This window comes from Caloenas nicobarica, chromosome Z, assembly GCF_036013445.1.
Source record: "Caloenas nicobarica isolate bCalNic1 chromosome Z, bCalNic1.hap1, whole genome shotgun sequence".
Taxonomy (NCBI): domain Eukaryota; kingdom Metazoa; phylum Chordata; class Aves; order Columbiformes; family Columbidae; genus Caloenas; species Caloenas nicobarica.
Window position 1 is genome coordinate 57,109,553 of NC_088284.1, and position 14,141 is coordinate 57,123,693.

Genomic DNA, 14,141 nt, shown 5'->3' on the forward strand with positions numbered 1-14,141 from the left:
TTATTAAGGTTTTTCTTCAACTACTTTAGAACTTCACTGTTTTATCTGACTTTGCCTAAGCTAAGGAACCTGAGTGTAATTGAGAGGTAAACGGCCAGATATAAACATAATCAAATACTTTCCTTGCATAATAATATCTTTTAACACATAAATCAATAATATCAATATAGTTTAGCTGATGGAGATGTTCCTCTAGAATTGCAACAGGCCTTTGTGGTAGTAAGACAGAATAAATCACTTTTCCTCATCTTATATACCTAATCATAATATTCAGATTCCTTACCAGACATCAGAAGTGTTCAAATGATATGACTAATATTTGTAAAAACAGCTTAATTGATTTTCAGTATTATTTAGTATGTTCCAGAAATTGTTTGCATCTCTTGTAGGAAAGCTTAGGAATTGTGGGACAAGAAGAAGATTTCTGTGGTTATGGATTAAACAGGAGTTTTTTTATATATATTCATTTCATACATGCTGATTTCTGCTGATATGAAACAAATGCAACTCCACTGAAAACAGCGAAATGGAATTCTTGATTTAAAACCAGAAAACAGTGTATAACTCTAGAAGGTGAATATATGCCTCAACCTAGATTACAGTGTTACAGTGTAAATGAGCACAACAAATTTCATAAGCAGATAAAATAATTTCATAAGCTTAAATATACTAGAGAAACTATTTTTGAATCATTTAGGTGAGTGTTCACTTCTTCAAGATTAACAGGAAAATAAAAACTGGGTATGAGATACTTGGCTAATATGTCTCTACCAGACTTCTTTAAACATTGGTCACAAAAATTACAAGGTAGTGCAGGTCACGAGTTGCCTCTGCCTTACTCTGGTGTTCAGAAGTTGAGTGATACATACCACTGCAGAGGGCTCAAGATGAATGACACCTCCAAACTGCAGCAGAGGGGAACAGCATAATGCTGCAAGGCTTGGAAGGCTAACCTTACCTCCCCAGTCATGCAACTGAAATTGATTTCACTGTTTGACCTGCACAATATGCATAATTCAATTCTTTGGCATGTCTTGGAATTAGAAATATTATTGACACTTCAGTAGCCCAGCAGATAGTCTTTGTAATTCTTCACTCTTCAGTCATTCTAATGGTAATATGAAAGACCATTTGTCTTACATCAGGCTACGAAAACAGAAGGTGAATTCCTTTCCCCAACTCTCCAGCACTTAATGTCCTGATTTGCTGTCTTAGAGAGCCATGAATATGACCTTTATTTAGTTTTCTATTGCACGCCAAGCAAAAGGACAGGTCTCTGCCACCAGAAATTAATGAAATGGCAGGCAAGTTTAGCTGCCGCAGATTTCATCTCCTGCAATCAATTCATACTTTTTTAGTCTTTGCTTTCAATAAGTCTATGCCCAATACATTTTAGTCGAAGGAAAATAATTTGCTTCTCTGCATGGAGCTCTGTTGAGTAAAAATTTTACTCCACTATGAAAAACAAAGCTCCTTCTCAGAGGAGGCTTCTGTTAGAGCTGATCACCTGAAATTTCTCAACATTTACTTTCTAGTTTTAAGTTCTATAAGTAACAGAGGTTGAAGCGTTAGTGTAAAGAAAGCATGGACCTCCATCACTGACAGCAGTCTGGCTTGAGCAGGCTGACTCACAGAATCACAGAATGGCTAGGGTTGGAAGGGACCTCTGGAGATCATCTAGTCCAGGGCTGTCAAACTCATTTTCACTGGGGGCCACATCGGCCTCACAGTTGCCTTCAAAGGGCCGAATGTAATTTTAGGAGTGTATAAACATAGAAGTAGTTACATTTAAACCTCACAGCATTTATATCGCACAGCAAAGACTCACAGTGAATACTATAAAAACAAGCACTTAGCAGATTCTAGAAGTTGGATCATTCTTATGCATGACTTGCCATTGGCAAAGGGTTTGCACCTTTCCCAGAAAGTCTTAGTGTCTGATGTTTCTGCATTCAAAGTGAGAGCAGCATTCCCGCTATTCTGACACATGGCAAATACAAGCCAGTGAATGCCATACAAAGCATTGCTTTACCACCCGCCCCTAAGTTAATGCTCTTGATGATGCTAAGCTGCTGCCACTTGACTTAGTAAGATTATGCTTTTCATCCTCTGCATCTGGTAGCTCAATGAGTCACTCTATTTGATTTGTCCAGTGAGAAGGGCTTCAGCTCCCAGAACAGGGTGCTGCCAGGCAGACCAACCTGGGCAAATGGACGTATTTTTTCAACTAAGCCTGTTTCTTCATTACCATCCCTTCTAGAAGTCCCAACTTCAGTGAGTTTAGGACATTTGGTGCCATTAAAAGAGCAATTACCTAACTAAGGCACGTTGGGCAGCCAAGAAGTAGTATTCTAAGTTGCACAATGTTAAGTTTCTTTCCTGAAGAAAGACTCCATTTTTCAGTGGATTTCTCTTTTTCCTTCCCCTGTAAGCCTTGCACTCCATCAATAACCACACATCAAAAGTTTTAAATCCCATTGCATTTTTTTTCTGCCTCGCATATGGCTAAGACAATCAGGTAGTCTCTATGGTTGTTCCTGTCAATTCAATAAACTTTTAAAGATGAAGATATTTCCAAAAGTAGAATGTGTTGATGATTGGTATTGCAATAACCAGGCTGTTAATGTCATTTTCTGACAGTAATTAGAGTATACAGTCTACAGAGCTTCAGGTAAGTACATCAGTAACCCAACTAAAAAATATCTTAATTTTTAACACCTGTGCATCATCTACCTCTAACACTCCTCTCACATATAACAGGTGCTGCAGTGTTGGGGAGGTTCTGTCTGTTGGATCCAACAACAGAGTCTCTGGTTGACATGCAGTCTGAGGGACACTGAAAACATATATTCAGGTTATTATCAACATAAGAGAGGCGATTTCTTGGAGTTGCTCAATGTGATTCTATGTGTGACTGCTCTGCAAGAAAAACAGCACTTTCCCAGTAATCAGAGACAATCAAGTTATGAAGAACATACACACATGCTCATCCCTCCCTCCATTAATATGTGTGCCATCCTCTGTATAAACCAGATGGCAAATTAGGTGGGGTGGGATGTGTGCATGGCCTGTAAGCATTACTGCAACCAAAATTTTTCTACCCATGTGTTTGCGGAGAACACATCACAAACTATAATTTCATTGCTTGCCAAGACTTAGGTCACTGAACTCATTTTTTACATTTTAGGTAACTTGATATAATAAAACTGTATATGTTTCAGGTTTATGCAGTACCGATTTCTACTTGGATTCAGAGCTTTTAAATGAATGTTTAGAGTTTGCAAGCAGAAGGCATAAGGAAAAACAGCATCAAGTTTTTTGTTCTATCATCACTGTTTGTGTGAAATGGAAGTGAATTCTACAGGTTAATAGAAGGGTTTCTCGTCCATTATAGATCAGGACCTACAACTCTACTATAGGTCTTTATTCAGTGAAGTACCTGATGTCACGAGTGTATTTAGTTTACCTGTAGTACTTGAAAAGTCACACTTACAGTAAAAAATGTCAGAAAATGATAAGGGAAAGAGGTGTGGGAATAAATGAGTCCCACAGGAAAGTTCATTATGTAAAATATGGGCAGAGTGCTAGTGGTGTCCTAGTTCTAGCACTGATGTGCTACATTGATTTATACCCCAAGCCTTTGTGTAGCGGTAATAAATACTGTGATAAAATGCTTTACCACTTCAGACTTCACACACATCTGTGTCTCATTTTGACTTGTTCCTCCACCACTAATGGGTCCTCTGTCAGATCTGGATATGTCTTTTGAATATCTGTCTGTCTCGATTCTTCCAACCCTCTGAAAACAAATACCAAGTTTCTATATGACACCATGTCAATATATTTTGCCTACTGACACTAGCAGAAAGCAGTTGTTGCAGAATTAGAATGAGGCAGGAGCATGGACACAGACCCTGGGAGAATGCCACAAACTGCATTCACATTGGTTTGATTTGTTGACTTTATAGATATTAAAATGGCTGTTGGGCAGAGAGTTAGTGAAAGGCATACTGGACTTAAAAATGTACAGAAACTCAAAGCCTACAATTCTGAATAGAAAAAGTGGCAGACTTCATTACAGCTCAACTTAATGTTTTCCTTCCAAAGAATATTAAAAAATCACTTTTAGATACAAGACTATAATTTTTAGAAGTTCTGTTTAGGTTACAGTATGAATAACTTAAGAAAGCCAATAGCATCCTGGGCTGCATCAAAAGGAGCATGGCCAGCAGGTTGAGCGAGGTGATTCTGCCCCTCTGCTCTGCTCTGGTGAGACCCCACCTGGAGTCCTGTGTCCAGCTCTGGAGCCCTCAGTGCAGGAAAGACATGGACCTGCTAGAGAGGGTCTAGAGGAGGCCACAGAAATTATGAGAGGGCTGGAACAGCTCTGCTGTGAGAACAGGCTGAGAGAGCTGGGCTTGTTCAGCCTGGAGGAGAGAAGTGCCTGGGGAGACCTTATAGCAGCCTTCTGGTACCTAAAGGGGCCTATAAGAAAGATGAGGAGGGCATCTTTATCAGTGAGTGTAGTGATAGGACAAGAGGTGACAATTTTAAACTGAAATAGGGTAGATTTAGATCAGATATTAGGAAGAAATTCTTTATTGTGAGGGTGGTGAGGTACAGGAACAGGTTGTCCAGACAAGTTGTGGGTGCCTCATCCCTGGAAACGCTAAAAGCCAGGTTGGATGGGGCTTTGAGCAACCTGGTCCAGTGAAAGATGTCCCTTGCAACATTAGGGGTTTGGAACTAGGTGATCTTTAAAGGTCCCTTCTAACCCAAACCATTTTATGATTCTGTGATTCTATGATTATGATTCTCTGATAATTGAATAGTAGGAATAGGTGCAATTTCAGAAGTGGAAGGTCAACTCAAGAGAAAAAAAACCCAGTACCAATTATTCTGAAATGGCATGGTTCAAATACTTTACATACGGCATTATAGGAGAAAGGTGTCTTTCCTCCATGCTTCCCTCCATGCTTCTGCATTACTTGGTCTTGCTGTCTCAGGTCCCTTTTAGTCAAACCCAAGATAGGACCAAAACTGTGTTCATGATACTCATGGTAGCAGACCTACAAACTGGACTGTGGAGTTCATTAGTGGGAACTTGATAAAGTCTAATGAGCTCTTTGAGCTCTTGGCTGGAGACACAGGCAAAATAGGCAGAACATTCTCATGGCTAGACATGAGATTATCTTTGATAAGTACGCAGTTGATGTTTTCTGTAATGAACAGCTCTTTTTGTAATATAGAAAACATTTAACTTCTGTCTGGAGGGACACCCAAGCCGAATGACACAAAGACATTAAGAAGACACTAGCATGTTCTCCTAATTTTATTTTGATTATGCATTTCTTTAAATGTATTATGCTTTGTCTATAACATGGCTTAGTATAAGTCTATGCATAGAAAGAGTTGTTTCCCTCAATACATATAAATATATATACATGATTATCAAAAATACCTGTCCATAATTGGCCTGTGAACCTCAAAGAAGTATTCTGGTAACTGCCAGATCTTCTTTGAGTCACTTCCCACACGAAATGGTAATTTGTAACACTGGCTTTTTTGTCATCAGGGTAAAAAAGTGTGAGGGAAGAGCCAAGAACATTGTGCATATTATTCTATTGTTTTATTAAACTTATGCTGGTCACAAGTAGATGCTGTTTAAATCTGATTTACGTTTGAGGGAACACAGCATATATATGACTGATGTTTATTTCATTTATGATCTTATTAGGCATAATATTTAGCTATTTCAAAATGTTATGGAGGGAACTTAGAATCACTTGGCATTGCTGTTTCTTTACTAGTCATCACTTAGTCTGATAGCACATATGTTTTTCCAGCTTTGGCTGCCATTTTTTAAAATCGACTTTCCTCCCAGCTGAATACATTTTTTTTAAACTTGAGGTAAGTTATCCTTTTTTCTCCTGAAATAAACCAACATAGACAGGACTCAGCATTACTGCTGACATTATCAGCAGTTCTAATGTTTTCCATAGTACAAAATAATCAATGTGTATTTTCATCACTTTTATCTACTTTTTTTAAAGTCAAACTTTCTTTCACGTATCATGTCTAATTCTTGTTGAATATTTACTTCAAAAATTTTCAGAAACTTTGTTTCTAATTTCCCAGATTATTTGTTTTCTTTACTTGTTTCAGCTGAAGAAATCCATAAGCCTGTCTTCATTAATGCTTGCAGTCTTGTGATAACTAAAATGGGTAGGCAATTATCTGCTCTATTTCTACTGCCTGGTTTGCAGAACTTCATATATTGAAGGGTTGATCTTAAATACATCAATGGTCTTTTACAAGCTGTAGATTCATAAAAGGCAGCATTCTTTTTAGCAAAAAATCTGTTTACAACTGTTGAATGACATTATAAGCTCTAGGCCTTTTCCTTTCATCTTGATATTTTTTCGTGCTTATTAATTTCCACATAACTCATGTGCTAAAGACAGGATTTCAATTCTTTTCCCAATATTTTATGGGGATTTTGTTTAGTGGGCATAGGCATTATTTTGTTGTGTTACTAAAATGTTCCTTCTGAGTCTCTGAAGATACTATTGGGATAGAATTTAAATCCTGCTATGGTATAAAATGTCAGGATTTCCTTTGACTCCAGTTGCAGCTTAGATTTTGCCAAAAATTCAGTCTCTCAACAATTCAGACTCTATTTATTTCAGTTATCCCTATGTGATTCTTTTAAATGCTCTTCTTTACCCTTATCCACAAAACCGATTTTATATACTAACGGTAGCTTTCAGAGCTCTTAATTTAACACGGTTTACAACTTACATACATGGATACTTGTAGCTTGCCATACATGTGATGGAGGGGTTTACAGGAACAGAGTAGATACACCTGATTACAACCTCTGCTCTAAAAGAGTGCATTAAAGCAGGCTGCTCGGCATTCTTAGTTGAACACACCTTTTCTCTGTCTTTAGCACCTGATAATGCAAAGCTTTGGGGATCTTAAACCAATGCATTAACTAAAACAACAACAAACACCAAAGCTGGCAGAATTAGAAAGGGAGAGAGGAAGGATATTATAAATCATTGAATTAAACAAGAATACAAGCAATTACTGCTAAAGCTCCTGGCAGTAATTTGTTACAAGATTGTGTTCAGGGGAATGTGAACCTAGCCTGTAAGAAACCGTATTTTTTTTTCTAAAAATTATGTGCAGGAACTTTTAAAACACAAAATCTTTGCATACAATCTAAAGTAGCCTTTTTAAGAACTGAATTATAATGAAGATGAGACCAGAAGCCAGTTACTGCAAAGAAACTTGTAATAAAAATCTGACTAGAATCATAGAATCATTTAGGTTGGAAAAGACCTTTAAGATCATTGAGTCCAACCATTAACCTAACACTGCCAAGTCCACCACTAAACCACATCCTTGAGTGCCACATCTACAGGCTTTTAAACCCCTCCAGGGATGGTGACTCCACCACTTCCCTGGGCAGCCTGTTCCAATGCCTAACAACCGTTTCCGTGAATAATTTTTTCCTAATATCCAATCTAAACCTCCCCTGGTGCAACTTGAGCCCTATCATGATGGGCCTCGTCCTATCATGTGTTACTTGGGAGAAGAGACCAACCCCCTCCATGCTACAACCTCCTTTCAGGTAGTTGTAGAGAGTGAGGTGGTCTCCCCTCAGCCTCCTTTTCTCCAGGCTGAACAGCCCCAGTTCCCTGCATTTATTACAGGCAAGAAAGGAGAATTTCTGGAAGTAAGTTATGTACCTGATACTTCAAAAGTGCCAATTTACCTAAGCTAGGAAAAATGATGAGTGACATATGGGATAAAAATAAGCATCGAGTATTGCAAAGAAAAACCACAATTTTTAAGAAATGTACTAGAACAAGAAAATAAAAGATTCAGTAACAGGACAGATTTGGCTAAAAGTTCATCTTGACTCAGTAGCAAAGAGAAGGGAACGGAAATGCAACATAGAGAAAAAGTTTAAAAGCTAGTTATTAACCACAGGAATTCAAAGCTAGGGAGTACAGAAAATGTTAGAAGGAAATTTAAATACCAACAGCTCTTAAGGATAAGGTGACACTGAAAAGGCAGATATTTTAAAGTACATTAGAATATATTAACAATGCTATAGGTCCTACTTGGTTTTAACAAATGGTAAAACTTGAGGATGAAGAAATTATGAAGCAGGCACACCAGATACTGGTATCTGGTATATGTCTGAAGGGAACATAGCGAGGTGCTGTCACGTGAGTGTGATTAAATACTTTCTAATCCATTAGCAACTAGGGATAATTGTGAATAATACTGAGCAGGAATTAAAACAGGCCCAGATAACTTGCAGCCAAAAATTCTGAGGAGGTCTTGTTCTGTTTGATGTGAAATTTTAATAGATCATGAACTCCAAGAGAAATACCAGAAGACTGGAACAGTGCCGCTGTTGTGCTACTATCAGCTGTAGTTTAATTAATTACACGCACAATTAATTAGTCAGCACAAGTAAACACTCTGATAAATGTTCAAAACATTTGCCTGCATGTTGCTGGATGCTCTATGATAAACTGAAGAACAGGATGAGAAGGGTTATGGTCAGGCTTCCTGTTCCAGCTCTGCCGCAGTCGTGGTGTCATCCAGTGGAAATGGATTCACCACACGCTCACCTTTCAGATCGGGGTGGTGGAGAGCACAGGGAGTAAATCCAGTCCATCCAAGCAGGCTTTTGTGGGAGGTAATGCATTAATTTTAATGAAGTTTAGACTACACGATAAAAAAATAATTAAAAATTGGAAAACCTTATTGTATTTGCCAGCAATAGAAACTTGTGTTTTTTTCCAAAACATCTTTTAATCCAATATATTTCTAAGTCCCTTTTTGAACCTGCATTTATTTAATGTGTTTTATAAGCACTGTAAAATACTTGAATGCGACAGAATCTGAAGACTACTATTAGGAATCATTGCTGTAACAGGAGATGGTAGGTTTAATTCCTCCATATATACTGAAACATTTATGTAACATTAATTCTAATTAGTGGTTTTAATATGAGAAATACGGGATATCTTTCTTCATACAGCAGGATCGCAGACTTATAGGTAAATGTGCATTAACTCCTTTATTCATGCACACCATAAGCCTTTACAAAACACAATATTAGTAAATCTTAACAGCAGCACACACATGTGGAGTTACTCAGGAAATTTTTCCTCTGTGGGAAAACCTTTTGGATTTAAAAGAGGAGTCTTTCTCTTATCCTTTCAGTTACAAGAACGATAATCTGAAAATTCCTTTGCTTCCTCATTTAATCGTATTTTTAAATGTCTTTTTTATTTCTCTCATGACATAAGGTACACCAGCAGTTTTATTTTACTCTCGTCATTTTTTGTTTGTTTGCAGTGCTAGTATAGTCAATAACTTCACATTGCAAAGATGAGATTAGCCTACCATGCAACTAAATTTGCAAAATTTGGCTATGATAAGTCTCACTCATCTGTTAGAAAGAAACTTGAGCTGCTGCAGCTGGTTGTTTTCAAAGTATTCCCACTGCAAGGACCAGTTTTGCTTTTTGAGAATTAGACTGGTTTGTGATTTTTATCCAATTAATTCTTCACTTCCTAAGTGTTACTTTAATTGGTATCCTTTAATCCAGGCATTTCTGTTGAAGGGTAAGAGTATATTAAATAACGTGTACTGGGAAGGTGGTTGAATCTAGGATATTTTCCACTGCACCAGTATTTGGGGTCATAAAACCTGTCAGATTTGTTTGGGCCAGTAAGAAAGTTTCTCTGAGTCCATTCCTTTTAAGGAGCGCAGCTACTGTGAGTTACTGGGCAATGACATGCACAAAGTACACAGAGTGCCAAAGAAAATAAACAAGTCAGCTGGAGTGAAACTTTATCACTGTGTAAAATAACAAAACAAATAGAAACTAAACCACCCAGCCCAAAGAGAAAGCCACACATGATTGTTGGTGCAAAACTGAGTTTATTTTAATATCCCAGTTTTGAAATACGCGTAACATTTGGGGTCTGTTTATCTTTGAATCTCTGTATCTTACATAGCTGTTTACTCCTAAGAAAACTGGATATAAACTGCTATCAAATAAAAATCCTATACCCATTTTTCACAGGTTAAAATTACCACGTTCTATGAATGGCCAGAAAAAAACCCAGATTTCTCATTTTTTTTCAGTGCTTCTTGAGTGAACAACAGCAGAATTTTCAATGCTCTTCTACCTCTTCTCTCAGACATAGTAGATAAGACCAGATTCTTAGCTTGAAATAGTTAAGAAATGTATATGTAATTTAGGAGTAAAACTGAAATAGTACTGATACCAGATATTCTGCCTTGAAGTTCTCTCTCCATATCAACAATACCCAAAAAGCCATTGAAAAAACCTACACTTTTAAAAACAGCAAAACTGAAGTTACTTCCCTCATTGAACCTGCATTGACACATTTTTGCTTGTGTTTTTTCTAAAGCATGATCTGTCCCACTCCTACACTCGTTACCTTTTTTATTCAACCAAATACTTCCATGTAAAGCACTTAATAAAATATGAGCTTATGAAACATCCAAAAGTTCCTTCTGCTTTAGTTGTTCTCCAGGTACTCACCTCTACCCAAAACCACAATATCCACTGTCTTCCCAGTTGTTACAGAGCACCGTTTCTTGATCATTTTAGTTGGCACCCTCCTGATTTGAGGATGACCTTCACCCTTAAGGAAGCATCACAACAATGAAAACCTGATCAGCAGGAAACAGCAGTATATGATTTTGCACAGCTTTGCTCTCAAAGAATAACAACGTGCAACCAGAAGAAAGAGGGAAGTATCTGTAGGTGTTTCATGATTTTGTTACAAGATATTCACTGAAAATTACTTCAGACAGTCCTCCATGAGGTCACACATAACTACCACCCCACTTAAGAAAAGAGTGATTTAAGACTTTTCCCAGCTGCACATGAGCACAGCTTTTCCCACTACTTTTCAGCAACATGCCCATGTCAGATAATCGGATGTTTGAGTTCTATGCATTTTTAAATAACACCAGGTTTTTAAAAATCTCAAACCTACCTCCAGCAAAACATACCCTTTGTTTAGATGAGGGCAGAATTTTCACCACTGATGGTTATTTATATCGTAACCAGCTCAGAACTGAATCCTACTTCTGAAATCTCACCTGCTCTCAAGAGCAACTGTACTGACGCCAACTTTTTACACACCCTTCAGTTTTTAGTAGCCTTCTCAAAACTGTTAGGAGTTCGTATGCCTGTATCTGTGGGAGTGGATACGTCTGACTAATGGTGGATCAGCCAAGGGAGTTGAAGGGAAATATGCTGGGTGCTATTAACTGATCTAGAAAATACTACCAAGTCTTAATGTTCTGCACAGCCTCTTGGAATATAACTCTTAATAAAATCTAGAGCAGCGGCGCCCAACTCATTTTGACCCGGGACCACATCAACCTCACAGTTGCCTTCAAAGGGCCGAATGTAATTTTAGGACTGTATAAATGTCAGAATAGTCACATTTATACAGTCCTAAAATTACATTCGGCCCTTTGAAGGCAACCACGAAGCTGATGTGGCCCTGGGTGAAAATGAGATGGACATCCCCAGCCTAGAGGCTGCTACAGACAAAAGTGGCTGCCAGGTACTCCGGGTGGTTGTGTTTCTCTTCAGCTGCACCAAGAGAGATGTAGCAGCATTTTGGATAAACAATGCCCTTAGGAGCTCAGCAGAAAATATCGATAGCCTTGTAATCTGCACAGTTCTATTACTTATCTACAGGATAATCAAACCATAAGCAGTGCAAGTTTATTCAAGAAAGTAAAAAGTGAGCTGGGAAAAATAGCACTGGTGATTGGAAAAAAGCATAAGCATATCAGAAATGTTAGTTCCAGGAATAAATTGTTCAAAGGATTTCACACATTATACTAACTTGTTCTTAGATGAAGAAATAGGTGAAATAAATTGTAATACACTGGGAAGAGTTCTTCAGCCTGTTAGAAAGTTTACGGGTAGGGAACTCCACAGTCACTGAGAAGTTATTTAGAACTTGGCTGCACTATGGCACAAAAAAGCCCTCCCATCTAGAAGCCTAACCCTGCTGCCCTTAAGAGACAGGAATTTGTGCAGCTTTACTTTTCCCCTCCCTTCCTTTGGCTGCTGCATTATGATGCTGTTGTTGTTAAAGAAGCATGGATGGTGGAATTGGTATCCTCCTACACTGATGTACTTTGGTGGAGCCATGGAGGAAAAACTCATGTAGTGCAATCCCGAAAACTCTTCTGTAGAAACTTACTTTTGCTTTTGAATAATGCTAATAAAGGTAAGAGATATATAGTAAGAATAAATTTGGATTTTGACTTCTTTCCCTTGGAGAACCAACCCTTGTGTGGGAACAGGGATATGATGTGAATTTTGAAAGTTATTAGCTTAGTGGGAATTGTGCTGCTGTGTACACCTTTCTGCAGTTCACAAAAAAACCCTGATTCCGACACTTATCTCAAACTGTATGTACTGGTCCTCAAATACTATTAGACAAGGCAAATATTTACTTGCACTAGCAATGAATAACATTATTCAGAAAATAGCCACATTTGTATGAAACTCCAGGATCAGCAAACTCAGAGGATCCTGACTCCTTTAAAACCTGCCTGCATTTTTACCTTATGCCAAGAAGGTGTTTGAAAAAGTTACTTGCACTAAGAAGTACAAAAATATTCATCTTTCAAATTATGAAGCAACTGCTTTATAATTACTTACTCTTATATATTTTAATTGGCAAAGGTGGAGACAATTGTTTTCCATGGACCTAGAAATACTAAGCTTTGATTTAAAAAAATATTTTACATTCACAATATAAATACAGGCAAATGCTTGTGGGGAAGAAACCAACAAATCAATCACTTACGTTTGTTTAAATAAATATTTGCATATCTTTATATTTTCTAGTGTTTTCACCTATCCCTGTTGCGTAACCTTTGAGTCAAAAGCTTATTGCTTGTTATTAAATGCATTTAAAGCTCTGCAAGTTCAAAAGTTCAAGTATCATTATGAGGATTGTTTTCTTTAGAATAAACCAGTAGAAAAAAAAATTACAGGAGGATGACAAAGTAAAGAATCAAACTCTAAGGAAACTTTGAACACATGCACAGAGAAAGCAAAGCCAAGAAAAAAAAATTAATGCATAGGTGGAGTTGTTATAAACCTGGGGATCTAGCCCCTGTGCAGCAAACATTTCTTTCCACTCCCAAGCCCCAACCAAACAGGAAAAATGCTTTTTACACCTGAAATAACGTTGATGATCATGTCTTGATTTTGCAGACCTTCAGTAGAGTTAGAACATCATAAATATTATATTCTCCAGTGTTTGCAAACTTGCAAATGAGTCACAAGCATTGGGACGTGGAGTATGATGCAATGTTACCTTAGCAGGTGTGTCCTAAAACAGCTGTGGAGATGATTCCGTCCGGAGAAAAGAAGCAGCTGAACCGAAAAAAAGTCATGAAGGCCTGGGATCTCTAGTCCGAAGGAGTTTCCACCTCGAGCACCCTCAGCATAGAGTAATATTTGTAATGTTAGCACAAGTGAATACATGTCTCTTTGGCGTTCAGTAGACAAGCAGCTTGCTTCAGTTCCATGTCCTCAAAGCAGGCAGTGATAATTGTTCAGTAGTAAGTCAGTGTTTTCTGTATAAAGGAATAGTAAACATGTCTTTTGCTGCTACTTGCAATGTACCTGTATTACCAAAGACCTTGAACTACTTGTAGGAGGCAGAAGTGAAGCAACTGTTGCCTTGCATGAGACACGGCAGGCTCCCAGGGCATCGACAGGGCACCGGGTTCATGCTTTGTAGCTGCTCTGAAAGATAGCGGTTTTACTAATGCAGGCATGATGTAGCTGGGGAAGATATTTTCCAAGCTTGTCTTCCTTACAAAATAAAAGCCACTGAGTTAAATGCTAGATTCAACTAGGTGAAATACAGCTAAGTCCAAAAAAACTCCGGAATGAAAAGCAGCCGACACCAAAGGCAGGCATGTCCCCCTCCCTTTCCCAGTGTCCATAACGTGTTGAGAGGCAGGGGTGTTAGGTGGGAAGAGGGAAAGAAAGCCCTAGATACGGCATTCGACAATACTAATCTCTG